Source organism: Phyllobates terribilis, unplaced genomic scaffold (genome assembly GCF_046119375.1).
Source record: "Phyllobates terribilis strain yellow unplaced genomic scaffold, ASM4611937v1 Scaffold_1__5_contigs__length_1240528914, whole genome shotgun sequence".
NCBI lineage: Eukaryota > Metazoa > Chordata > Amphibia > Anura > Dendrobatidae > Phyllobates > Phyllobates terribilis.
Genome location: NW_027362761.1, coordinates 99102734 through 99128152, shown reverse-complemented (window position 1 = coordinate 99128152; position 25419 = coordinate 99102734). Strand labels below are relative to the sequence as shown.

The 25419-nt window shown below is 45.8% G+C and overlaps 1 protein-coding gene across 1 annotated transcript in view; it reads right to left on the bottom strand.

The window, feature by feature from the left end:
• The window catches only part of RIGI (RNA sensor RIG-I), a 100096-nt gene extending 87902 nt beyond the window's left edge, over nucleotides 1–12194 (bottom strand). Inside the window, exon 1 of the mRNA XM_073664886.1 lies at nucleotides 12015–12194. The gene's annotated coding sequence lies outside the window, so the exon portion shown is untranslated. The remainder of the gene's footprint in view (nucleotides 1–12014) is intronic.
• Nucleotides 12195–25419: the final 13225 nt, after the last annotated feature.

Here is a 25419-nt window from a genome sequence, read left to right as displayed (position 1 = left end):
ATGGTATATTAAGAGTTAACTGCAACTACTGCTCATTCTAAGCTAAACCAGGCTCTGGGCAGGCTCTAGTGGAAGATCCTTTGAAACAAGCTGTACACTATGTAAGATAAAAGCGCTCATTGCAGGAGAATGTCAGCAGATAAATAAATTTGCAACTGACTTGCTTTTTATAACTAACTTATTTTTGTGTTGTATAACTAAAGCAATATAACTTGAGAATACCCTTTTAAGAAACATGTAGTAATTTGAGTTTGTGTGTGATCTTGACCTTCATAGTAAGGCTGTGTGCCCACGATGCGGATTTAATGCGTTTCCGCGGCGGCATTTCCACCGCGTAAAAGTATTAAAATCATTGTTAAGAGGTCTGGGATGTATCCCAATGATGATATCCGCATTTGACGTGCACATGCTGCGGAAATTTCCGCTGCGGATTATCATTGCAGAAAAATCCGCAGCACAACCATGTAAACATGCGGATGTTATGCGGTTCAATGCGCGGATGGTACCCGGGTCTGGAGAAGAGGAGACTCTCCTCCAACAAGGGTAACATCGTACCTGCAAGTAAAAAGAGAGGTATAAAGTAAAAAACTAAAAAAAACTAAAAAAAAAAAATTCATACTCACCTCTCCTGCGGACCCCGGTCTCCTCCCGGCCGCGTCCTCTCTCCTGGGCGGCCCGCGGTGACGTCATTTAGTCAGCTGATGGTCACGCGACCATCAGCTGACTAAATGGTCACGCGACCATCACCTGACGTCAGCGGTCGCGTGACCATCAGCAGACTAAATTACGTCACCGCAGGTCCAGCCAGTACACCGCGGGCCGCCGAGGAGAGAGGACGCAGCCGGGAGGAGACTGGGGGCCGCCGAAGAGGTGCATATAAGGTTTTTTTTTTTTTTTTTTATTTCTTTTTACTTTAATTCTTTTTTAACTTTAGATGCAGCATTTGATGGTAGACATTTCCTCTAAGTTGGTCACACACTAAAAATCCATGCCAGTTGCATGTATTTATATTGTGTGACCAACTTGTCAAGCCGTTTTCCAAGTGATGCTCAAAATCGCTTGAAAAAAAACGTATGTAAAATCTGCATGCTTTTTTTTCTGCCAAGCAGATGCACAAATGCTCAGGAAACTTCTGCATCGTGGGCACATACCCTATCGGAGATTACCTGAAGCTTCTATTACAGGAGGGTGCACACTGGATGTGTCTTCTGTTGGTAGTAGCATATAAAGGGCTGCTTTGATACACACGTGGTAAAAATTGTTGGTACCCCCTTGTTTAATGACAGAAAAGCCCACAATGGTCCCAGAAATAACTTGAATCTGACAAAAGTAATAAATTAAAAATCTATGAAAGTGAACAAATGAAAGTCAGACATTGCTTTTCAGTAGTGATGAGCGAGCATGCACGCCACTACTCGGTACTCGCCCGAGCATCTCAGTAATAGAGATGCTCGGAACTCGCCGAGTACTTTCAAGATGCTCGGGCGGGAGCTCGGGTCCCCGTCCTGCATGATTGGCACTATTTATAGCACCAATCATGCAGGGATTGTCTGCCACTCACTGTAATGCCACAGCCATGGTGGTTGTGCCATTACAGTGATTGCCCAAATCGATGGGAACAGTGCTCACAGTGAAACATGAAAAGCCGGCAATTCATCAGCGGCATACACCGGTACCCGACAATTTAGAACAGAAAGAATAGAGCATCATACATAGATTAGATAGATAGAAACATGTCAGTCACATATATATGAAGTACAGTGATAGTGTTGGTTACTGTACTTGTCATTTAGTGTTAAAATAAAGGATTTATTTAAAAAAAATAAATAAATTGGCGTAGGGTTCCCTGTAATTTTAGTCTCTAGCAGAGGTTAAGCAGACAGCTGGGGCAGATGTTTGAAGCCTGGGAAGGGGGAAATACCCACAGAGTTTCCCAGGCTACTAATATCAGCCCCCAGCTGAATACCTAACCTTTACCAGGTATTAAAATGGGGGACCCCCCAAAAAAGTGACATGGGGTCCCCCCTATTTTAATAGCTAGCAAAGACTAGGCAGACAGCTGGGGGCTGATATTAATAGCCCAGGAAGGGTGCCATGAATATTGGCCCCCTCCCAGGCTAGAAACACCAGCCGTCAGCCGCCCCAGAAATGGCGCATTCATAGGATGTGCCAATTCTGGCATTTAGCCTCATTCTTCCCACTGCCCTGTAGCGGTGGCAGTGGGGTAATAGGGCTGGGGTTGATGTCAGCTTATAATGCCAGCTGACATCAAGCCCAGGTTAGTAATGGAGAGGCGTCTATAAGACACCCCATTTACTAACCCCATAGTCAAAGTTAAAAAAAACACAAACACCCAGAATAAAGTCCTTTAATTGAAATAAACACACAATTCTTTATTGTTCTAAATTAAACCATACTTACCATCACGCCCATTCCAGCTGAAGCCAATGTCTTCTGCAATAAAAGTAAAATAATAAAGCAACCTCATCCTTACCGTTCCATGGTTCCCAGGATGGCTCCAGCTCTGCTTCATTCACATGACAGGCTGGATCGCAGCCGAAAGCTGCCATCCAGCTTGCCATGCCGCAGACACTGAGAAGCGCGGGCATGCTTGCGCTCCTCAGTGTCTGGCTGTGACGGCATCCAGATGAGCAGAGTTCATGTCAAAGGAACTGAGCTCACCTCACGCACATCACTGACAGCGTGGGAGAATTCTCCTGCGCATGCGGTGAGCGTGAGAGAGTTCTCCTGCGCATGCGGTGAGCGCAGGAGAATTCTCCCACGCTGTCAGTGACGTGCATGAGGTGAGCTCATGTCCAATGAACTCAGCTCACCTCATGCACGTCATTGACAGCGTGGGAGAATTCTCCTGCGCTCAGCGCTTGAGCAGGAGAATTCTCCCACGCTGGGATGGCATTGAGATGACAGGCTGGATCGCAGCTGAGCACTGCCATCCAGCAAGCCATTCTTCATAGACACTGCAGAGCGCAGGCATGCTTGCGCTCTGCAGTGTCTGTGAAGGATGAAAAGCTGGATGGCAGCGCTCAGCTGCGATCCAGCCTGTCATCTCAATGCCATCCCAGCGTGGGAGAATTCTCCTGCTCAAGCACAGGAGAATTCTCCCACGCTGTCAGTGATGTGCATGAGATGAGCGGAGTTCATTGGACATGAACTCGGCTCATCTGGATGCCGTCACAGCCAGAAACTGAGTAGCGCAAGCATGCCCGCGCTTCTCAGTGTCTGCGGCATGGCAAGCTGGATGGCAGCTTTCGGCTGCGATCCAGCCTGTCATGTGAATGTAGCAGAGCTGGAGCCGTCCTGGGAACCATGGAAAGGTAAGGATGATGTTGCTTTATTATTTTACTTTTATTGCAGAAGACATTGGCTTCAGATGGAATGGGCGTGATGGTAAGTATGGTTTAATTTAGAACATTAAAAAATTGTATGTTTATTTCAATTAAAGGACTTTATTCTGGGTGTTTGTGATTTGTTTTTTAACTTTGACTATGGGGTTAGTAATGGGGGTGTCTTATAGACGCCTCTCCATTACTAACCTGGGCTTGATGTCAGCTGGCATTATAAGCTGACATCAACCCCAGCCCTATTACCCCACTGCCACCGCTACAGGGCAGTGGGAAGAGTGAGGCTAAATGCCAGAATTGGCACATCCTATGGATGCGCCATTTCTGGGGTGGCTGACGGCTGGTGTTTCTAGCCTAGGAGGGGGCCAATATTCATGGCACCCTTCCTGGGCTATTAATATCAGCCCCCAGCTGTCTGCCTAGTCTTTGCTAGCTATTAAAATAGGGGGGACCCCACGTCATTTTTTGAGGGGGTCCCCCATTTTAATACCTGGTAAAGGCTAGGTATTCAGCTGGGGGCTGATATTAGTAGCCTGGGAAGCACCGTGGGTATTACCCCCTTCCCAGGCTTCAAACATCTGCCCCAGCCGTCTGCTTAACCTCCGCTAGAGACTAAAATTATGGGGAACCCTACGCTAATTTTTTTTTTTAATAAATCCTTTATTTTAACACTAAATGACAAGTACAGTAATCAACACTATCACTGTACTTATTATACAGTACAGACCAAAAGTTTGGACACACCTCATTTAAAAATTTTTCTGTATTTTCATGACTATGAAAATTGTACATTCACACTGAAGGCATCAAAACTATGAATTAACACATGTGGAATTATATACTTAACAAAAAAGTGTGAAACAACTGAAAATATGTCTTATATTCTAGGTTCTTCAAAGTAGCCACCTTTTGCTTTGATGACTGCTTTGCACACTCTTGGCATTCTCTTGAAGAGCTTCAAGAGGTAGTCACCGGAAATAGTCTTCACTTCACAGGTGTGACCTGTCAGGTTTAATAAGTGGGATTTCTTGCCTTATAAATGGGGTTGGGACCATCAAGTGTGTTGTGCAGAAGTCTAGTGGATACACAGCTGATAGTCCTACTGAATAGACTGTTAGAATTTGTATTATGGCAAGAAAAAAGCAGCTAAGTAAAGAAAAGCAAGTGGCCATCATTACTTTAAGAAATGAAGGACCGTAAATGCGAAAAATTGGGCAAACTTTGAAAGTGTCCCCAAGTGCTGTTACAAAAACCATCAAGAGCTACAAAGAAACTGGCTCACATGAGGACCGCCCCAGGAAAGGAAGACCAAGAGTCACCTCTGCTTCTGAGGATAAGTTTATCCGAGTCACTAGCCTCAGAAATCGCAGGTTAACAGCAGCTCAGATTAGAGACCAGGTCAATGCCACACAGAGTTCTAGCAGCAGACACATCTCTTCAACAACTGTTAAGAGGAGACTTTGTGCAGCAGGCCTTCATGGTAAAATAGCTGCTAGGAAACCACTGCTAAGGACAGGCAACAAGCAGAAGAGACTTGTTTGGGCTAAAGAACACAAGGAATGGACATTAGACCAGTGGAAATCTGTGCTTTGGTCTGAGTCCAAATTTGAGATCTTTGGTTCCAACAACCGTGTCTTTCTGCGATGCAGAAAAGGTGAACGGATGGACTCTACATGCCTGGTTCCCACCGTGAAGCATGGAGGAGGAGGTGTGATGGGGTGGGGGTGCTTTGCTGGTGACACTGTTGGGGATTTATTCAAAATTGAAGGCATACTGAACCAGCATGGCTACTACAGCATCTTGCAGCAGCATGCTATTCCATCCGGTTTGTGTTTAGTTGGACCATCATTTATTTTTCAACAAGACAATGACCCCAAACACACCTCCAGGCTGTGTAAGGGCTATTTGACCAAGAAGGAGAGTGATGGGGTGCTACGCCAGATGACCTGGCCTCCACAGTCACCAGGCCTGAACCCAATCGAGATGGTTTGGGGTGAGCTGGACCGCAGAGTGAAGGCAAAAGGGCCAACAAGTGCTAAGCATCTCTGGGAACTCCTTCAAGATTGTTGGAAGACCATTTCCGGTGACTACCTCTTGAAGCTCATCAAGAGAATGCCAAGAGTGTGGAAAGCAGTCAACAAAGCAAAAGGTAGCTACTTTGAAGAACCTAGAATATAAGACATATTTTCAGTTGTTTCACACTTTTTTGTTAAGTATATAATTCCACATGTGTTAATTCATAGTTCTGATGCCTTCAGTGTGAATGTACAATTTTCATAGTCATGAAAATACAGAAAAATCTTTAAATGAGATGGCGTGTTCAAAATTTTGGTCTGTACTGTATATGTGACTGAAATGTTTCTATCTATCTAATCTATGTGTGATGCTCTATTCTTTCTGTTCTAAATTGTCGGGTACTGGTGTATGCCGCTGATGAATTACCGGCTTTTTTAAAGAGACGGGTGTATGAACATCGGAGGGCACTAGTGTGCTCCAATTGCCCTGCTATGTTTTTCATGCACCCTCCTATATACCCTGCCTGCCTGACGTTTAATTGAGCACTGTTCCCATCGATTTGGTCAATTTTTGACCTTCTGCAGACCGCCGGGGGGGACCGCCAGAAAAATGCTCGAGTTTCCCATAGACTTACATTGAGCTCGTTGCTCGGGTCGAGCACCCAAGTATTCCAATGTGCTCGACCTGAGCTTCGAGCATTTTAGTGCTCGCTCATCACTACTTTTCAGCCCTGCTTCCACAGAATTTAAAAAAAAAATTAAACTCATGAAATAGGCCTGGACAGAAATGATGGTTCTTCTTATCTTAATATTTTGTTGAACAACCTTTTAAGGCAATCACTGCAATCAAACGATTCCTGTAACTGTCAATGAGACTTCTGCACTTCTCGACAGGTATTTTGGCCCAGTCCTCATGAGCAAACTGCTCCAGTTGTCTCGTGTTTGAAGGTTGCCTTTTCCAGACGGCATGTTTCAGCTCTTTCCAAAGATGCTCAATAGGATTTAGATCAGGGCTCATAGAAGGTCACTTCAGAATAGTCCAATGCTTTCCTCTTAGCCATTCTTGGGTGTTTTTACCTGTGTGTTTTGGGTCATTATCCTGTTGCAAGACCCATGACCTGCGACTAAGACCGAGCTTTCTGACACTGGGCAGCACATTTCTCTCTAGAATCCCTTGGTAGTCTTGAGATTTCATTGTACCCTGCACAGATTCAAGACACTCTGTGCCAGATGCAGTAAAGCAGCCCCAGAACATAACAGAGCCTCCTTCATGTTTCACAGTAGGGACAGTGTTCTTTTCTTGATATGCTTCATTTTTCCGTCTTGAACATAGAGCTGATGTGCCTTGCCAAAAACTTCCATTTTTGTCTCATCTGTCCATAGGACATTCTCCCAGAAACGTTGTGGCTTGTCAACATGTAGTTTGGCAAATTCCAGTCTGTTTTTTTTTTATGATTTTTTTTCAACAATGGTGTTCTCCTTGATCGACTCCCATGAAGTCCACTTTGGATCAAACAACGACGGATGGTGTGATTTGACACTGATGGTCCATGAGCTTGAAGTTCACCTTTAATCTCTTTAGAAGTTTTCCTGGGCTCTTTTGTTACCATTCGTATGTAATTGATTTGTCATCAATTTTCCTCCTGCGGCCACGTCCAGGGAGGTTGGCTACAGTCATGGATCTTAAATTTCTGAATAATATGTGCAACTGTAGTCACAGGAACATCAAGCTGCTTGGAGATGGTCTTATAACCTTTACCTTTAACATGCTTGTCTATAGTTTTCTTTCTAATCTCCTGAGACAACTCTTTCCTTTGCTTCCTCTGGTCCATGTTGAGTGTGGTACACACCATGTCACCAAACAGCACAGTGAGTATCTGTAGCCCTATATACAGGCCCACTGACTGATCACAAGATTGTAGACACCTGTGATGCTAATTAGTGGACACAACTTGATTTAACATGTCCCTCTTGTAACATTATTTTCACGGGGACCATCATTTCTGTCCAGGCCTTTTTCATGAGTTTTAATTTTTTTAAAACTTCTGTGGAAGCAGGGTTGAAAAGCAATGACTGACTTTCATTTGTTCATTTTAATAGATTTTTAATGTATTATTACTTTTGTCAGATTCAAGTTATTTCTGTCACCATTGTGGGTTTTTCTTTCATTAAACGAGGGGTACCAACAATTTTGACCACATGTGTATAAATGACTTATTATGGAGAACATAAGCAATAACAGCAATGTGTTACAATGAAGCAGTAATTCTCATATTGACATTGCCTTGGACTTCGTTTCACCTTCCATTCCTTGGATGAATAAAGGTGCAAACCAACCACATGAAGGAGTACAAAGCACTCAACTGGAAACATGATTAAGAAATGTATAATTGATAGGGTAACGCCAGTAAATGATTGGCAATTTCACAATCCTTTTAGTTTCATGAAGATTATTTTTGGAAAGTCCAAACAAAAACACACAATGTAAAATAAGTGCCGTCATCAGTGGAAAAAATGTTGGGCTGGCATTGGCATCAGAGCAGGAACTCCCAAGTCTTGGCGATACCGGGATTGTCAGCAAACGGAAACATCTCTCTGCTTGAGGTCAATGAATGGAAACATTTTATGTACAGTACATTCTAGGTTTGAAACCTTACTCAGCCAGGAGGAGGCTACAAATGTACCCAGCATAGACACTTCTGTAGTAACTACTCATAGCAACAAAACAAATTACACTTCTGTATGTGATAAAATGTATCAGACTGAATGCAACTGTAGCAAACTCTCAGCTGCCAGAAATATTAGGTCTCTATAGGTATTTGGATGAAACAGGGATGTTGTATTGAATTAAAGGGAAGCTGCCACCAGGATTTCATCCTCCAAATTATTTATATGTGCATGTAGCTCTTTCAAACACAAGTCCAGCAACACCTTTACATGGCCAGACCGTTCCTCCGTTACTGAGGAATCAGCGTTTAAATCGATATGTAAATGAGGCTGAAGAGCTATTGAAGATCTGAAACTTCTGTCACTCCAGCTCTATTCCCCACCCAGTGCCATCTCCTCTGCTTGACTGATGGCTCCTTTGCCTGAAGTCACACAGCATAGAGGCTGTCAGCAGGAGGAGTCGGCAGCACTAGACAGGGAATAGAGCTTGAGTGACAGAGGCTTTAGATCTACAGTAGCTCTTCAGCTTCATTTGCACATTATTCAAACACTGATTTCTCAGCAACAGAGGAAGGGTATTGCTGGACTTGTCTTTGAAAGCGCTACATTAATACTTATTTTGGGGGGGGAGGGGTGATATCCTGATGACAGATTTCATTTAAATTGGTTTCAAGGACTAAGCAAATAGGAAATAGTACTCAACAGCAGCCACTAAACAATGTACGGAGCATCAATGTTACTGCCAGAGCTGATTTACGCTGATCAATGGAGGAGAGTCTTGGCCCCCAACAATCTTAGGGAGGTTTCACACGTCCTTATATTTCCGGTACCAGAGATGTCCGTGTCCCGTGTGTGTCACACGTGTGGGCAACAGTGTGCAGCATCAGGAGCATGGGAATCAGTGGTACAGTTAGCGCTGTTCCCAAGTGCCGGGTGCTGAATGCAGTCCTCATCATTGTTCCCTGCCGATGCTGTGATCAGCACAAGCAAGAGACAATGTTGGGAATAGTAGTCTGCTCCCGCAGCGCCCCTGTGTAAAAGTAAGATTAAAGTAATAAAATTCATATACTCACCTGTCCTAAGTGTCCCCTTGCTGTAATCCTCTGACCGCTGATGCCAAAGAGCTGGGGAGAATGAGCCACTGCAGTGAGCGGGCCCCAGAGCTGAGCTCAGGAGCGGTGTCCTGTCATTCACTGAGCGCAGCTCCGGAGCCGCTCATTCTCCCCGGCGTAAGCGGTCAGAGGATTACAGCGGGGGACACTTAGGACATGTGAGTATATGGCTTTTATTAATTTATTCTTATTTTTACAGGTGTACACTGCGGGAGCAGACACTACTACTCCCAACATTGTCTCTTGCTCTTGCTGATCACAGCGCCAGCAGGGATGAGGGCAGTGTTCAGCACCGGCGCTTGAGAACAGCGCTAACTGTACACTGATTCTCAGGCGCTGGGACGTGTCACACTGATAAACACATGGATATCATCCGTGTATGATCAGAGTGAGACACTTTTGCGGATCGTGTATCCCCAGAAAAACGGACATGTCAATGTGTGGAGCATATGGTCTGTGGAAACAGACATGTGCGCAGACCCATAGATTTGAATGGGTCTGCGTGTGTCAGTGTCTTCGGTGGAAACTGTCACCACACGGACCGGAGATACTGAAGTGTGAAAGAGCCCTAAGGCTTTATTCACATATCTGTATTTTTGATCAGTATTTCATCAGTGCTTGTATGCCAAAACCAGGAGTGGAATTTACAGAGAAAAACTGATTGAAATCTTCACTCAAAACATATTTAAAAAAAAAAAAAAAAAAAAGGGGGAAATGCATAAAAAAAACACAATAATTAGAGCAGGTAGATATTCTGCATTTTGAGGCAGACAACTACAGAGAAAAAAAAAACAGTGGAAAAAAAAAAGCAGAGTTATGTACGAGGCTTTAGTGTTTTAAACACTGTCTCCATTCTGCAGAAACTGAAGTTTAATCAAATACAATTAATTTGCTGGGTGCACTGTTCCGCCCACGGGTTTTGCGTGCCCCCACCTCCATCATGTGTAATTGACAGCACTGGAGAGCCTGAGCTTACTCTGCATACAGTGATCAATCCAGGCAAAACAGTGCTGTCAATCACCAGTGAGGGAGGCGGGTCATAAAACCATTGGGTGGAGAAACGCACTGAGCCTCTTGGCCACACCAAGGGTGCACCGAGCACTTTAACTAGCATGTCCCGGTTTCAGTTTTTCTGCAGAGCTGATGTCATGTCAACAGCGCTGCAGCCAATCTGTGATCTCAGTGGCTCTGCCCGTGTAGATAGAGACTGGGCCAGTGGGGAGGGAAAGTAATATTCATTTTTTAAATTATTTTTTTTCTTTATAACTACTGCAGCTTCTACTTTTCTGAAAGTGGACAATACTTAAATGTTTAAATTTAAAAAAAAAAAAAAAAATGAAGCTATAAATGAAGTTTATCAATCAAAACCCAAGTTTCATGACTATGCAAACGGCATGGATTTATATAGTGTGACCGTAAAGAATGGTAAAAAATAAATATATACTTACCTTCCGATGGCCCCCGGAGTCTTGCTTCGCTCCGTCCTCCCTTGCCGGCAGCTCGCGGTACACTACACTGAAGGACCTGCCGTCACATGACTATGACGTCAGCGCAGGTCCTTCAGTCCACCGCGATCTGCCGGCAAGCGAAGACAAGGACACCGGGGCCATCAGAAGGCAAGTATAACATTTATTTTTTATTCTTTTTTTTTTTTTTTTTTTTTTTACACGTTCTATGGTACCCGGGTCCGGAGGAGAGTCTCCTGTCCTCCAGACCCGGGTACCATCCGCACATGGAAACGCATGGATTCCGCATGTACAGATCCAGTGATGCGGAATCCATGCGTTCCAATGAAAGTCAATGACGGCGAATACGCAGCTCGTCCGCAAATAATTGGTAGTGCTGTGTTTTTTTCTGCAATGATAATCCGCAGCGGAAATTTCCGCAGCATGTGCACAGCACATGTGGATTATCATTGGGGAACATGGCAGACCTTCTACCATGCGTTTTTTAAGCGTTTCTGCAGCGGTATCGCCGCAGCGGAAACGCTTAAAAACGCATCGTGGGCACACAGCCTTGGTTGGCAAAGTTTCTGGGTCTATATGGCTAAGTTCACAAGACTGTATAAAAAAAACATCCAATTTTCATCTACAAAAACTGGATGATCTCTATTGTATGCTTTCCATACATCCGGTTTTTATATCAGTAGTAAATAAAATTTACAAGAAATCCTGCCAATGTATCCATAAAAACCAGATGCTATAGGGATGATCCGTATGGGGTTTGATTTTTTTTGTTGAGCACCTATAGACATAAATGGGCGACTCTCATTGTGTGCGCTAGGATTTTTTTGTTTGGTCCGTGTAAAAAATGTTCAATTGAAGAACACTGGACCTAGTGATGTTAAGGTGAGGTCAGTCATTCCCCCACACTGCACTCGCATCTAAAATACGGTGGTGTGAACGTAGCCCAATACTGATACGTTTAGAAGTGCGGTCAGTATCAGACCGTTGTGGGTGCCTGTGTCCCCCTTGCCAGGTCCAGGCCTGTACTACGCTCGCCCCCATGCACACGGAGCAGTCACATCTGCAGGCAGCAGATTATTTCCACCAATGGGACAAGCAGAATCTGCAGAAATAGCAGCAGTCCTGCTCAGTCTGGGCTTAGGAGTCTAGTGGGGGCTGCAGCTGCTATAGTGGGGGGCAGTCATCTGATAGACCCACCTTACATAAAAGAAGCCAGTCATAGTGGTATAGTCATATCCATCAGAGACCCCCAGGACAGGACAACTGCACTCATCATTCCCAGTAGGTCTGGTCCACTCATCATGTATGAGTAATGCCCGGTTCAGCATCCTCTTGCACAAGCTATTACTATCACCACTACCCGCCGGTGGTCCTGGGAGTTGTAGTACTTACCACAGTATGGTGCTCCTGCACGCAGCGCTGTCAGTCACACTCTGAGGGCAGAGGAGCTGACCTCCTGCATTTATTCACAAGCCGGCAATATGGGCGGAAATTCCGAGCCGGAGAAACGAAACTTAGCAGCAGTAGCCGGAGCTGCAGCGCATGCGTAGTTTCCGGGCTGAGCCTGTCGTGCACGAAGCTGAAGTGACAACACACCGGGAAAGGAAACTGCAACTACATGGACGGTGTGTGAGGAAAACGCAACTAACCGCCGGGGCAAACCGGGAAAACCGGACTAAGCTGGAGTCATGAGCCCTGCATATGCCTTCACATAGAGGGAATAAAAAGAAACAAGGGGTCGTGCAGTCACTATGCGTGACTACAGCCTTGAGGACCCTGGCAGCACTCTGTGAGGAGTCTGGGCGGACATGTGATGGCACGCATACGCATTGCATTCTTCAGGCCACACACCGACTAGACATGTGCAGCTTTGCTCTATACAAGTGATTTTAGCCAAGCTGCACAAGTTTAGTTGGAATGTGGCAAGGAGTATAGCTATCACATACTTACAGTCACATGACCGCAGAAGCCACGCTGTGCGTGATGTGAGGATTCACAAATCTGCTATCAGAGTGACTGCAGACTTTTGGGATAAACCTGGACAACCCCTTTAAGAACCAATTCTAATTTCACCATGGCAATTTTTTTTACCGCGACAAATGACCACCATGGTTTTCCTTTTTGAGGCTACTTACTACCTGTAACCAGTTTCTGAAAACGCGTCCTCCCAACTGCAGCCAATCACTGAGCTCAGCCAATGTAGACGGCACAAGCCGCTCAGTGATTGGTATTGTCTGCAGCGCTGACGTCACTTTGACAGCGCTGCAGCCAAACACTAGGAGTAGTGGTGGAGACTTATTGCTTGACCTGGAGACGATGACAAAAGCACCGTTTGATTTTCAAACAAACTGCAGCCAGAGGATAGGGGGTTTCCAAAACTGGAAAACCCCTATATAGAGGCAGACCATTTTTATACTTTGTTTTTTTCCCCTTTTCAAAGAGCTACGAGTTTTATTTTTTCCAATTGACATAGCTGTATGAAGCCTAGTTCTTTTGTGGGATGAGTTGTAGTTTTGAATGGCAGCATTCATTTAACTATATGATGTATGGAAAAACGAGAAAAAAAATTCCATATGGGGTGAAATGATGAAAAAAAGCAACGTGGCATCTGTCCATCATAGAGAACTGTTGTACAGAAACTTACACCATATGATATATTTTTCTATGCTGCGGCCCTCTATAGAAAAGAACAATCTGTGGTGATTTCCTATACAGGGAATCTGTAACCCCCCCAGAATGCATTTTAAATGGTCAATACAGTGTTGTAGGGTCTTATTCCCTAAAACAACAATACTAACACTACCTGTTACTGGTACAGTGCCTGAGAAAATAACTTCACTTTGCTGGAACCTTAAGATGCTGCGTTTACGACGCAGCGAAAATACACAGCGTCAAAAACTCATCGTGGACACACAGCCTTAGGCCACAGTCCCACTATCAGTATTCGGTCAGTATTTTTTCTCAGGAGTGGGAGCCAAAACCCGGAGTGGGTGATAAATGCAGAATTGGTGACTTGTTTGTATTATACCTTTTCTCTGATTGTTACTCATCTGGTTTTGGCTCCCACTCCTGAGAAAGAATACTGACCGAATACTGACCAAATACTGATAGTGGGGCCGTGGCCTTAAAGTCCCACTCCAGCATTTTTTTTAATTTCCCCATCCATTAGGTATCAGTAATGTGCGTGCAATGTATGAATAAAAATACTTAAAGGGGTTTTCCCTTTCTGTTAAATTCCATACCCAAATACAATTTGACATAGCAATTTGGCATAAAAAAACTGCACTATTCTCACCTTGCCAGGGTCCACCGACAAGTCTCCATCGCTGCTATCGGTGTTTGGCATCGGCCAATCAGAGAACACAGTGGGTCTGTCAGCGTAGATAGAACTCTGCATTAAGAGCCCCTGAGCTCACTGATTGGTTGTCATACTGTCGACATGACATCAGCGACACAGCCAATGCCAAATACCGGGAGCAGCAGCAGAGACAAGGCAAGTACATCACGGTTTGTTTGTATTTTCTATACCAACCTTAGCTCATGGACAAAATTTAGGTTTGACAGCAAAATCTGCAATCACTCTATGTTTGTGTCATTCCATAGGCAATTTGCATACATACCATCATGATTAGAGATGAGCGTTGTTCTACTCGAACTGTTCGCCAATCTCAAATTCGAGCTGTTTTGGGCGGTGTTCGAGCCGTTCGGCGAACACGAACAATTTGAGAAAAATTCGGCTGTTCGAGGTTATGTTCGATAACTGTTCGTGCACCAAAATCATAACTGGATTTTTTCTCAGTAATGATGAAAATTAATGTTAATACGCAGTTTGAGTGTACAGCGGGGTGGGGGAGGGGCAGGGGATGGATCTCTGCAGGAATAATGAAGATCTCCATTTTTTTTTCTCTTTCCCGCATTTACAGTGGGGAGGTGCAATCTGTCAGCCTATCAGCAGCGCACACACGGAGCGAACTGCTGTTTTTCACACAAGCAAGGGCATGTGTCATTGGCAGTGTATGTCACATGTCCTTGCCCTATAAGACCAAGCCATTTTCCCCGTCGCCACCATTTTCTCACTGCTGCAGCTACGTGTTAGACGGCACCGCTGTTGCTGTGTGCGCTATACCTTGTTAATTTCAAGCCAATTTTCGCACAAATCTACAGATAGCTTGGGAGTAGGGAATAGTTGTGATTGCAGTCCTTTTAAGGACTAGGTTACAGCATTTCCTACGACTTTTATCAGGCAGGTCTGTGCTCTTAAATAGATAGATTGTGGGAGTAAAGACTAATTGTAATTGCAGTCCTTTTCAGGACTAGGTTACATCAGTTCCGATCAGTTTTTGCCAGGCAGGTCTGTGCCAGTGCTGTGCAAGTTTTTTTCACAGCATTTGGCTGAATCTAGCAAAGCTAATCCTTTTTGGCCTATTGCAGAGTGTGTTAGTCAGTGGAGTAGCCTATCTGTGTTGCAAGATATACCACCTGTGTATAGAATACCAATTTTTTTACTGCACCTAGTGAAGTAAAATCTTTTGGGCATAGCATCATTCTATTAGTCCATCTATACTGACCTCCATCAGGTTGCAAATTGAATATAATTTTTTTCTGCATCTAGCTCTGAAAAAATATTTGGGCTTCTAGCTGTGTGTGGGACTTGTTCTATTAGTCCATCTATACTGACCTCCATCAGGTTGCAAACTGAATATAATTTTTTTCTGCATCTAGCTCTAAAAAAATATTTGGCCTTCTAGCAGTGTGTGGGACTTTCTCTATTAGTCCATCTATACTGACCTCCATCAGGTTGCAAACTGAATATATTTTTTTTCTGCATCTACCTCTGAAAAAATATTGGGCTTCTAGCTGTGTGTGGGACTTGTTCTATTAATCCATCTATACAGACCTCCATCAGGTTGCAAACTGAATATATTTTTTTTCTGCATCTACCTCTGAAAAATATTGGGCTTCTAGCTGTGTGTGGGACTTGTTCTATTAATCCATCTATACAGACCTCCATCAGGTTGCAAACTGAATATAATTTTTTTCTGCATCTAGCTCTGAAAAAATATTTGGCCTTCTAGCAGTGTGTGGGACTTTCTCTATTAGTCCATCTATACTGACCTCCATCAGGTTGCAAATTAAAAATAATTTTTATCTGCATCTACCTCTGAAAAAATATTTGGCCTTATAGCAGTGTGTGGGACTTTCTCTATTAGTCCATCTATACTGACCTCCATCAGGTTGCAAACTGAATATATTTTTTTTCTGCATCTACCTCTGAAAAAATATTGGGCTTCTAGCTGTGTGTGGGACTTGTTCTATTAATCCATCTATACAGACCTCCATCAGGTTGCAAACTGAATATATTTTTTTTCTGCATCTACCTCTGAAAAAATATTGGGCTTCTAGCTGTGTGTGGGACTTGTTCTATTAATCCATCTATACAGACCTCCATCAGGTTGCAAACTGAATATAATTTTTTTCTGCATCTAGCTCTGAAAAAATATTTGGCCTTCTAGCAGTGTGTGGGACTTTCTCTATTAGTCCATCTATACTGACCTCCATCAGGTTGCAAATTAAAAATAATTTTTATCTACATCTACCTCTGAAAAAATATTTGGGCTTCTAGCTGTGTGTGGGACTTGTTCTATTAGTCCATCTATACTGACCTCCATCAGGTTGCAAACTGAATATAATTTTTTTCTGCATCTAGCTCTGAAAAAATATTTGGCCTTCTAGCAGTGTGTGGGACTTTCTCTATTAGTCCATCTATACTGACCTCCATCAGGTTGCAAATTAAAAATAATTTTTATCTGCATCTACCTCTGAAAAAATATTGGGCTTCTAGCTGTGTGTGGGACTTGTTCTATTAATCCATCTATACAGACCTCCATCAGGTTGCAAACTGAATATAATTTTTTTCTGCATCTAGCTCTGAAAAAATATTTGGCCTTCTAGCAGTGTGTGGGACTTGTTCTATTAGTCCACCTATACTGACCTCCATCAGGTTGCAAATTCAAAATAATTTTTTGTCTGCATCTAGCTCTGAAAAAATATTTGGCCTTCTAGCAGTGTGTGGGACTTTCTCTATTAGTCCATCTATACTGACCTCCATCAGGTTGCAAACTGAATATATTTTTTTTCTGCATCTACCTCTGAAAAAATATTTGGGCTTCTAGCTGTGTGTGGGACTTGTTCTATTAGTCCATCTATACTGACCTCCATCAGGTTGCAAATCGAATATAATTTTTTTCTCGATCTAACCCAGCCAATAGTTTTGGCCTAATACCACAGTTTGGCCACTCAGCTCTGCTCGGTTCCCATCCATTGTTTTTTTGTGCAAACAACTCCAGAGTTGTGAATTAGTTAACCACCAAAATGAGTGGAAAAAGGCCTGCTGCTGGTGGAAAGGGGAATAGGCGTGTTGGGAAGGGGAAAAAAGGTTGTGTCCGTGGGGTAGGTGTTAAAGCAACAGTAACATCTGCAGAAGAAAGACCATCTTCCAGCCAAACTAAAATGTCTACTTCTTTTAGCGGACAATGTGATAAGATCCCTTTCTTACGGCCACGCCAATCGCTACAAATTCCAGATAAGGCACAAAAACCGCAGGTGCTTCAACGGATATCAAGTGCTCCTTTAAGTGGGCTCTCCTCCACATCAACTTCAACATCACAAATACTCCAGTCCTCAAAGGTGTCACCCCAATCGCACTTGCTTCCTCACAGCTCCCAAATCTCCAGCTGCCCGTCTGAGTATGAGGTAGAACAGATGGTTGAGTCTGCAGAGCTGTTTACTCATACTATAGCCTGGGAATCAGAGGTCGACTCCAGCGCTTCTGTGAATCCAGACGAGGAAATGATCTGCACTGATGCCCAGAATCTTTATGAGTCGGATCCAGGACCAGACGCAGAAGGTTCTGACCATAATGTAGACCCTCATTCCCAAACTGTAACTCCTGTTGGTGGAGACAATGAGGAAGACGATGATGAGACTCAAATACCTGATTGGAGCGACAACTTTAGTTTTTTGTCAGGGCAGGAACAGGTTGGCTCTGAGGACGACGGGTGTGATAACGCACAGGGTGATGATGATGAGGTTGGAGATCCCACTTACTGTCAACCCACAGTCAGCCAAGAGATGAGGTCAGCAGAGGAGGTGGAGGAAGATGCTAGTGACGACGAGGTCAGGTTGCGCCTTCCTGGACAGAGACGTAGTACTGGAAGCACGTCAACAACTGCATCCTCAAACACAACTCTGCCTCTCACCACAAGTCGTGGTGGCTCTTCAGGTCGCATGGGTGCTAAGCCTTGCATAGCCTGGGCATTTTTTCAGATCGATAAAGATGACCCAACTCGTGTTATCTGTAACATTTGTCAGCAAAAGCTAAGTAGAGGCCAAAAAATACATAGTTTGAGTACTTCATGCATGAAGCGGCACATGGACATGAAGCATAAGTTGCAGTGGGAAGCTCAGTGTGCTACAATGCGGCCTAGCCGGCCGGGCCAACCACCGTCTGCCATATCTTGTGCATCCGCGGCCTCTTCATCCTCTGTGACTGGGGGGACAGCAGTCACACCTGTTTTGGGGCGCAGACCTGCCACCTCTTTACCCGCAACAGCCAGCGTGATTGGCAGGTCATCATTTTCTTTGGAGGTGGTAACACCAGCTGGTGTTGAGCGCTGTCCGACATCGATAGCACCACCTTTGGATCAAGGCAACCTAACATGTCCGCCTGCATCTTCCTCACAGACCGGCAGTTTGCCGGGGACATCCTTATCAACCCCGTCTAAGCACAATAGCCAGCCCTCGGTCCCTCAGATGTGGACAAGTAAAAGACCATTTCCTCCTAGCCATGAGAAAGCTAAGAGGTTGAATTTCACCATCTGCAAGCTCTTGGCTACAGAAATGCTGCCTTTCCGCCTGGTGGACACAGAGGATTTTCGAGACCTTATGTCCGTCGCAGTGCCCCAGTACCAGATGCCCAGTCGGCACTACTTCTCAAAGAAAGGTGTGCCTGCGCTCCACCAGCATGTCGCACACAACATCACCGCTTCTTTGAGAAACTCTGTGTGTGACAGGGTGCATTTCACCACAGACACTTGGACGAGTAGGCATGGACAGGGGCGTTACATGTCGCTGACTGGGCACTGGGTAACTATGGTGACAGCAGGACAAGGGGCTGCTGTCCAAGTCTTGCCGTCCCCACGAGTTGTGCGTCAATCCTCTTTATGTCAAAGTTCCTCCACTGCTTCTGCCTCCTCAACCTCCTCTCGGTCTTCCACCTGCACCCAAAGCCTGTCTGGTCATGCCACAAGCTTTCTAACTGCGCAGAAGGGATCCTGCACACCTCCTTACTATGCTGGCAGTAGGGCTCAACGTCATCAGGCGGTTTTTACTTTGAAATGTCTGGGAAATGTGAGTCACACAGCTGAGGAGTTGTGGTCAGCTCTGGAGAACCAATTTCATGAATGGTTGTCTCCACTGGACCTGAAACCAGGGAAGGCCGTGTGCGACAATGCTGCAAACCTGGGTGCGGCCCTTCGCCGGGGCAATGTCACACACGTGCCTTGTATGGCTCACGTGTTGAACCTGGTTGTCCAGCAATTTTTAGCCCACTATCCCAGACTAGATGGCCTTCTGCAGAGGGCACGGTCGCTGTGTGCTCACTTCCGCCGTTCGCATCCCGCAGCTCAGCGACTTACATCTCTACAGAAGTCGTTGGGCCTGCCACTTCACCGGCTAAAATGCGATGTGCCTACCCGGTGGAATTCAACTCTGCACATGTTGCAGCGACTGTGGCAGCACCGACAAGCCCTGGTGCAATACGTTCTGACGTATAGCCTGGACCAACGAGATCCAGAGGTGGGGCAAATCACGCTGGAGGAGTGGTCTCAGATCAGGGACCTATGCACCCTTCTGCACAGTTTTGAAATGGCGACGAAGATGTTTAGTGCTGACGATGCCATTATCAGCATGACTATTCCGGTGATTTACATGCTGGAGCACATGTTTAACAGAATTCGGAGTCAGGTGGTGGCACAAGAGGAGGTGGAGGAAGTAGAGGAGGAGGAGTTGTATGCGGAAGGGCTAACATCTGCAAGGTCCAGACGGTCGGCAGCACCAAGGCGGCAGGCATGTGAGGGTGGGGGAGATGGTTTTACCAGGGCGCATGGTAGCAGCCAAACTAGTGAGGAAGGTGCAGGAGCCCAGGAAGAAGTGGAGGACGAACTGATGGAAGACTCATCAGATGAGGGAGACCTTGATCACATTTCTGTTGTGCGAGGTTGGGGGGAGAGGACAGAGGAAGGAAGCATGATTGTTACCTCGCCACCAACACAACAGGGACTTGGTGCTCCTGGATGCGCAACACACATGAGTGCCTTCTTGCTGCACTACCTGCAACATGACCCTCGAATTGTGAGAATTAGAAATAATCCTGACTACTGGGTTGCCACACTGTTAGATCCCCGGTACAAAAGTAAATTTGCAGAAATTATTCCTGCCATAGAAAGGGATGCACGCATGCAGGAGTATCAGCAGAGACTGTTGCAGAATCTTACATGTGCTTTTCCACAAAACACCAGTGGTGCACGTAGTGAATGTCACAGTTCCAACTTGCCAACCGTGGGACCGTCAAGTGTTCAGCACTCAAACCGTAACAGAACCACAGTATCTGCTGGTAACATCAATTTTGCGGAATCATTTCACCACTTTTTTAGCCCATCCTTTGCAAGGCCACAGGAGACAAGAAGTCTGACACATAGTCAACGCCTAGAGACGATGGTACAGGAGTATCTCCAAGTAAACATTGAAGCCATGACTGTGTCACTGGACCCTTGCTCTTTTTGGGCTTCCAATCTGGATAAATGGCCGGAGCTAGCCACTTACGCCTTGGAGATCTTGTCATGCCCCGCAGCCAGCGTTCTGTCTGAACGTGTGTTCAGCGCTGCTGGTGGTGTGCTGACAGATAAGCGCACGCGGCTCTCCACTGATAATGTAGACAGACTCACGTTCATAAAGATGAACAAATCATGGATCCGAAACGACTTTTCTACCCCTGTGTCATCCTGGGGAGAGTAAAAGCTTGATGATTGGTTAAAATCACCCTACCAACCGTTTTAAGCTTTCAAATTACTAATCATGTTTATCTGTATCTTGGCTGGAAAATAATTTGGGCTTTGTAGCAATGTGCAGCACTGATTCTATTAGGCCATCTATAATAAGCTCCACCAGATTTAAAATTACTAATCATGTTTATCTGTATCTTGGCTGGAAAATAATTTGGGCTTTGTAGCAGTGTGCAGCACTAATCCTATTAGGCCATCTATACTAAGCTCCACCAGATTTAAAATTAATAATAATTTTTAGCTGCATCTAGCCCGGAAAATAATTTTGGGGCTCCGAGATGCGCAAGACACATAAGTGCCTTCTTGCTGCACTACCTGCAACATGACCCTCATATTGTCAGAATTCGAAGTAATCATGACTACTGGGTTGCCACACTCTTAGATCCCCCAAACTTTTCGATCAACCTTTTCATTTTAATAAAGACCAAAAAAATGGTCATTTTTGAAATTATAAGCATTAGCAGGTTATTAGAAACTGAAATCAAACAGTTTTCAACTCAAAACTTTATTCTAGGTGATGTTACATTTTCACATAGGACCCCTTGTTCGAAAGGAGCTTCTGAACTCTCTCGTCCATTGAATTTGTCAGGTTTTGGATGGTTTCTGCTTCAATTGTTTTGCATGAGGACAGAATACCCTCCCAGAGGTGTTGCTTAGATGTGAACTGCCTCCCGCCATCATAGACACTCCTTTTGATGATGCTCCAGAGGTTCTGAATGGGGTAGAGGTCAGGGGAGCATGGGGGTCACACCATAAGTTTGTCCCCTTTTATGCCCATATCAGCCAGAGATGCAGATGTTTTATGTGCAGCATGAGATGGTGCATTATCATGCAAAAAATGATCTTGCTGTGAAATACACAGTTCTTCTTGAACCATGGCAGGAAGTGCTGTTTGAGAAAATCCACATACATTATGGAGTTCATCTTTAGCGCCTTCAAGGATCCTAAAGGGGCCGACAATCTCTCTCCCCATGATTCCAGCCCAAAACATTACTCCACCTCCTCCTTGTTGGCGCTGTAGCCGTGTTTGCGTGGGGTGTCCATCAACCAGCCATCCTCCACTCCATCCATCTGGACCATCGAGCGCTGCATGGCACTCATCCGTGAACAAAACAGTTTGGAAATCAGTCTTCATGTAATGTTTAGCCCACTGGAGCCGTTTCTGCTTGTGTGAAGTGGATAGAGGAGGTCGACAGGATGGCGTATGCACAGCTGCAAACCTCTGAAGGACCCTGCATCTTGTTGTTCAAAAACTTGTCTGCTGCTATGACAAGGCTTTTTTGCCGCTGCTCTTTTAACCTGACGTAATTGCCTGTAGGAAAGAGTCCTCAATTTGCCCCTATCAGCACGCACACGTGTGTACTGTGAATCAGCTACATACTTCTTGATTGCCAAGACACTTCATCCTGATCATCGCACAATGTTGATTGTAGTCATGCCTTGACCTAAACACTCCACAATTTGTTGCTTCTCAGCAGCCGACACATCCTTTTTCTTTCCCATTTTGGCAGAAAATGTAGGCTGCTTAATAATGTGAGACAGCCTTCTTAAGTAGTCTTGCCTTTCATTGGACACACCTGCCAAACTAATTAGCACAGGTGTCTGCAATTGCTTACAGTGATATAAAGAGCCCTGACACACATCACCATCAATGAGTTTAACTGACAAACAAACAAATTCTTCCCTTATCACTCCTAAACACTTTTTGCATAATAATTTGGAACACAGTGTACATGTGCTTTTCCACAAAACACCAGTGGTTCACGTAGTGAATCTTACAGTTCTAACTTGCCAACCGTGGTCTGTATGGAGTTGTTCAATAAAGGGCCCAAAATTAAGATAACATAGATGGGAGAGGTCTCTATGAATAGGAATTCCTAAGTATTTGATACCCTGTGAGGGCCAGGCAAAGGGAAAGTTGGACTGGATGGAATGCTATATGGATTTGGGGAGGGAGACATCGAGGGCCTCAGACTTCGCTGCATTGATTTTAAAATTTGACCATGTAACAAAGTGATCTATTTCAGCCATAACAGCATGGACGGATATATGTGATTGAGTGATATATACTAGGACATCATCAGCAAATAGAGAGCACTTGTACTCGGTGCCTCCCACCTCAATCCACCTAATATTGGGGTTATGGCGAATTGATGAGAGCAGGTGCTCCGTCACTAGGATGTATAAGAGAGGGGACAGAGGACATCCCTGCCTTGTCCCATTGATGATTGTGAAAGGTGATGAAAATGTTCTGATGCACCCCCTGGGCCTTGGGACACCCGGAGCCGGACCCTTTTTGGTGGATGCTGGTGGTTGTAGTCTTCGTGGCGGCGACCCGGTTCCGTGGCTCAGGGTGGTCAAACCAGTGGCAGAACTATTTATGTGGTTTTGATGTTTAAATGTCCGACTACGTCACCCGTGGATTGCGGTCAGAGTGAACCGCCGCTGCAGGGCAGACCGCTGAGGCTGGTGTTGTGGGTGCAGCAGAGCGTAGCATAACTCCCCACGGGAGGAGTATAGCCTCAGGGCAGTGTATGCGGAGGATGGGGGTGATGGTGCAGGGCAGCAGCAGTAATGACACGGAGTCAGTGATGCAGTCCAGGGCCTTTACAGTTCTTATTATCCAGACCACGTCTGCAGGTAACGGCTGCCCACGTCGTACTGTGCTCACCAGGTGAGGGGCTCAGACAGCTCCCAGATAACTTTGGAGCGCTTCACAGGACCCCCTTTGTGTGTCCTTTGTCTGGCCTTTCTTACCAACCCTTCTGTCCGGCTGCCTCGGGCCTCCTCTTGGTAAACTTGGCGTCAGTTTCCCTGACCCTATGTGGTGCCTTCCTAGCGGGTGTAGCGAGGGGCTGTGCCACATAAAATGTCAGAGCCTCCGGTTTCTAGCTGAGGGTCGTTTCCTGCCTCCACTAGTTTCGGGGACCGGTCTCCCCCTTTGGCCTGACCCCTCCACGCAGGTGGATTCGGGCGTGCGGTGGCGACTCGCCCGTCCGCACCCCTGGGATCCCTTCATTCCTCGTTCCTGGAGCCTTCTCCGCTCCTCTTCCTTCCTTCTCCCTCTTCCAGGCCTGGGCCTCTGTTACTAGGCCCGCCTCCGGAGCAGAGCTCATGCAGAGCCCCTGCTCCCTGCCACTTCTGCTCAGACTTCTCTGCACTGAACTAAGATGGTGCCCACCTTTTATACTCCCTTCTCAATGCACCCAGGAACTGCTTCCTCCCTGCTCCTGCACTACAGGGTTTCCCTTCCTCAGTGTTCCCTCCCCCCACTCCAGCCAGGGACAGGGACTGTCGTGCCCATCTCAGAGGCATATTGGTCGCCCTGCCCCACGGCAATGTGGTGTAATGCATGCAGGTGTCGGGTCCTGATCCACACTCCATCCTTACCTGAGAGTGAGATATCACACCTCTGGGTGAGGTGCAATACCTCTGTAGCAACCGAGCCCTCAGGGTGCTACAGTTCCATTTATCTTCAGCCTAGGTGACGTATTGTGATACAGGGCCGTGATTTTGGCTATAAAAGGGTCCCCTAGACCCCTACCCCAAGCTTTTTAAGAGAATCATATATGGCGTGCCAGGAGACTCTATGGAATGCTTTCTCAGCATCCAACGAGAGTATCTAATTACAAATTTTTAACTGCATCTAGCCCAGGAAATACTTTGTGCCTAGTAGCAGTGTCTGCTAGTCAGCGGATTATCCCGGCTGTTAAGCAAGCTACACCACCTGTAGTTTGGACACTTAATTTTTTCAAAGGAAATGCTTCGGGACCACGGGATACTCAGTGAAGAGCATCAGGAGGCACCCCAAGGCATAGGGGCTGGGACTGGCAGTAGGATGCCTTGCGGTGGACAGCCGAGCTCGATCCTTATAAAAGCTTTTTAACTGCAGCAGCTTTAGTGGACGCTACTGGAGCTGGAATTACGCGGCTGCTGGCATGAGACTTGCCCTCCAATAGATCCTTGTAAATGGATTTAAAGTGTATTCATTCAAATTAGAGAGACAATTTAAATTAAAAAGCTTAGAGCTGCCTCCACCACAGGGGGGCTCGCTCGACCCACCAGCGGACAGGCACCAGTATTGGGAGAGGGGGGCTGGCCGTCAGGGTTCACCGCGGCTCTGGCACAAACCCGGCGACACGGAGGTGGCAGGGGCAGGAGCGGACTGAACGTGTCGGCTTCTCACTTTTTGGATTTTAGAAGGGCATGACATGCCTATATTTGTGTCTCCCCCTCCTTTTACTCCTCCACCTCTTTTCTTTTCGCATGACTATATGTACTTGTCACTTTTCCATGTGTTAGTTGTGTCTTCTGAGCAGTTTGTCAGCTTTTGGACACCTTTGTGTAACGGGTCTGGGAGGCGGAACCTCTGGGCTACAATACAAGGGGGCAGTCCTTGTAAGGGAGCGGGTGGCGACCAGGCAGGTAGTCACAGGAGGTGACCAGGACAGTCTCTGGGTGTACGGGCAGGAGGACACGGCAAGTGATCGGGGCAGTCTCTGGATAAAGGGTAGGTACGACCTGTGATGGCTGAACCTCCAGGTAGGCTAGCAAGGCAGATGAAGAATGTGTGCTCCCAGGTGAGCAAGCGAGAGTCTCTGGAATAGCAGGTGGTCACAGCACGTGACGGCGGAGCCTCCAGGTAGGCAAGCAGGCAGGTAACGGAGAAGCGCTCC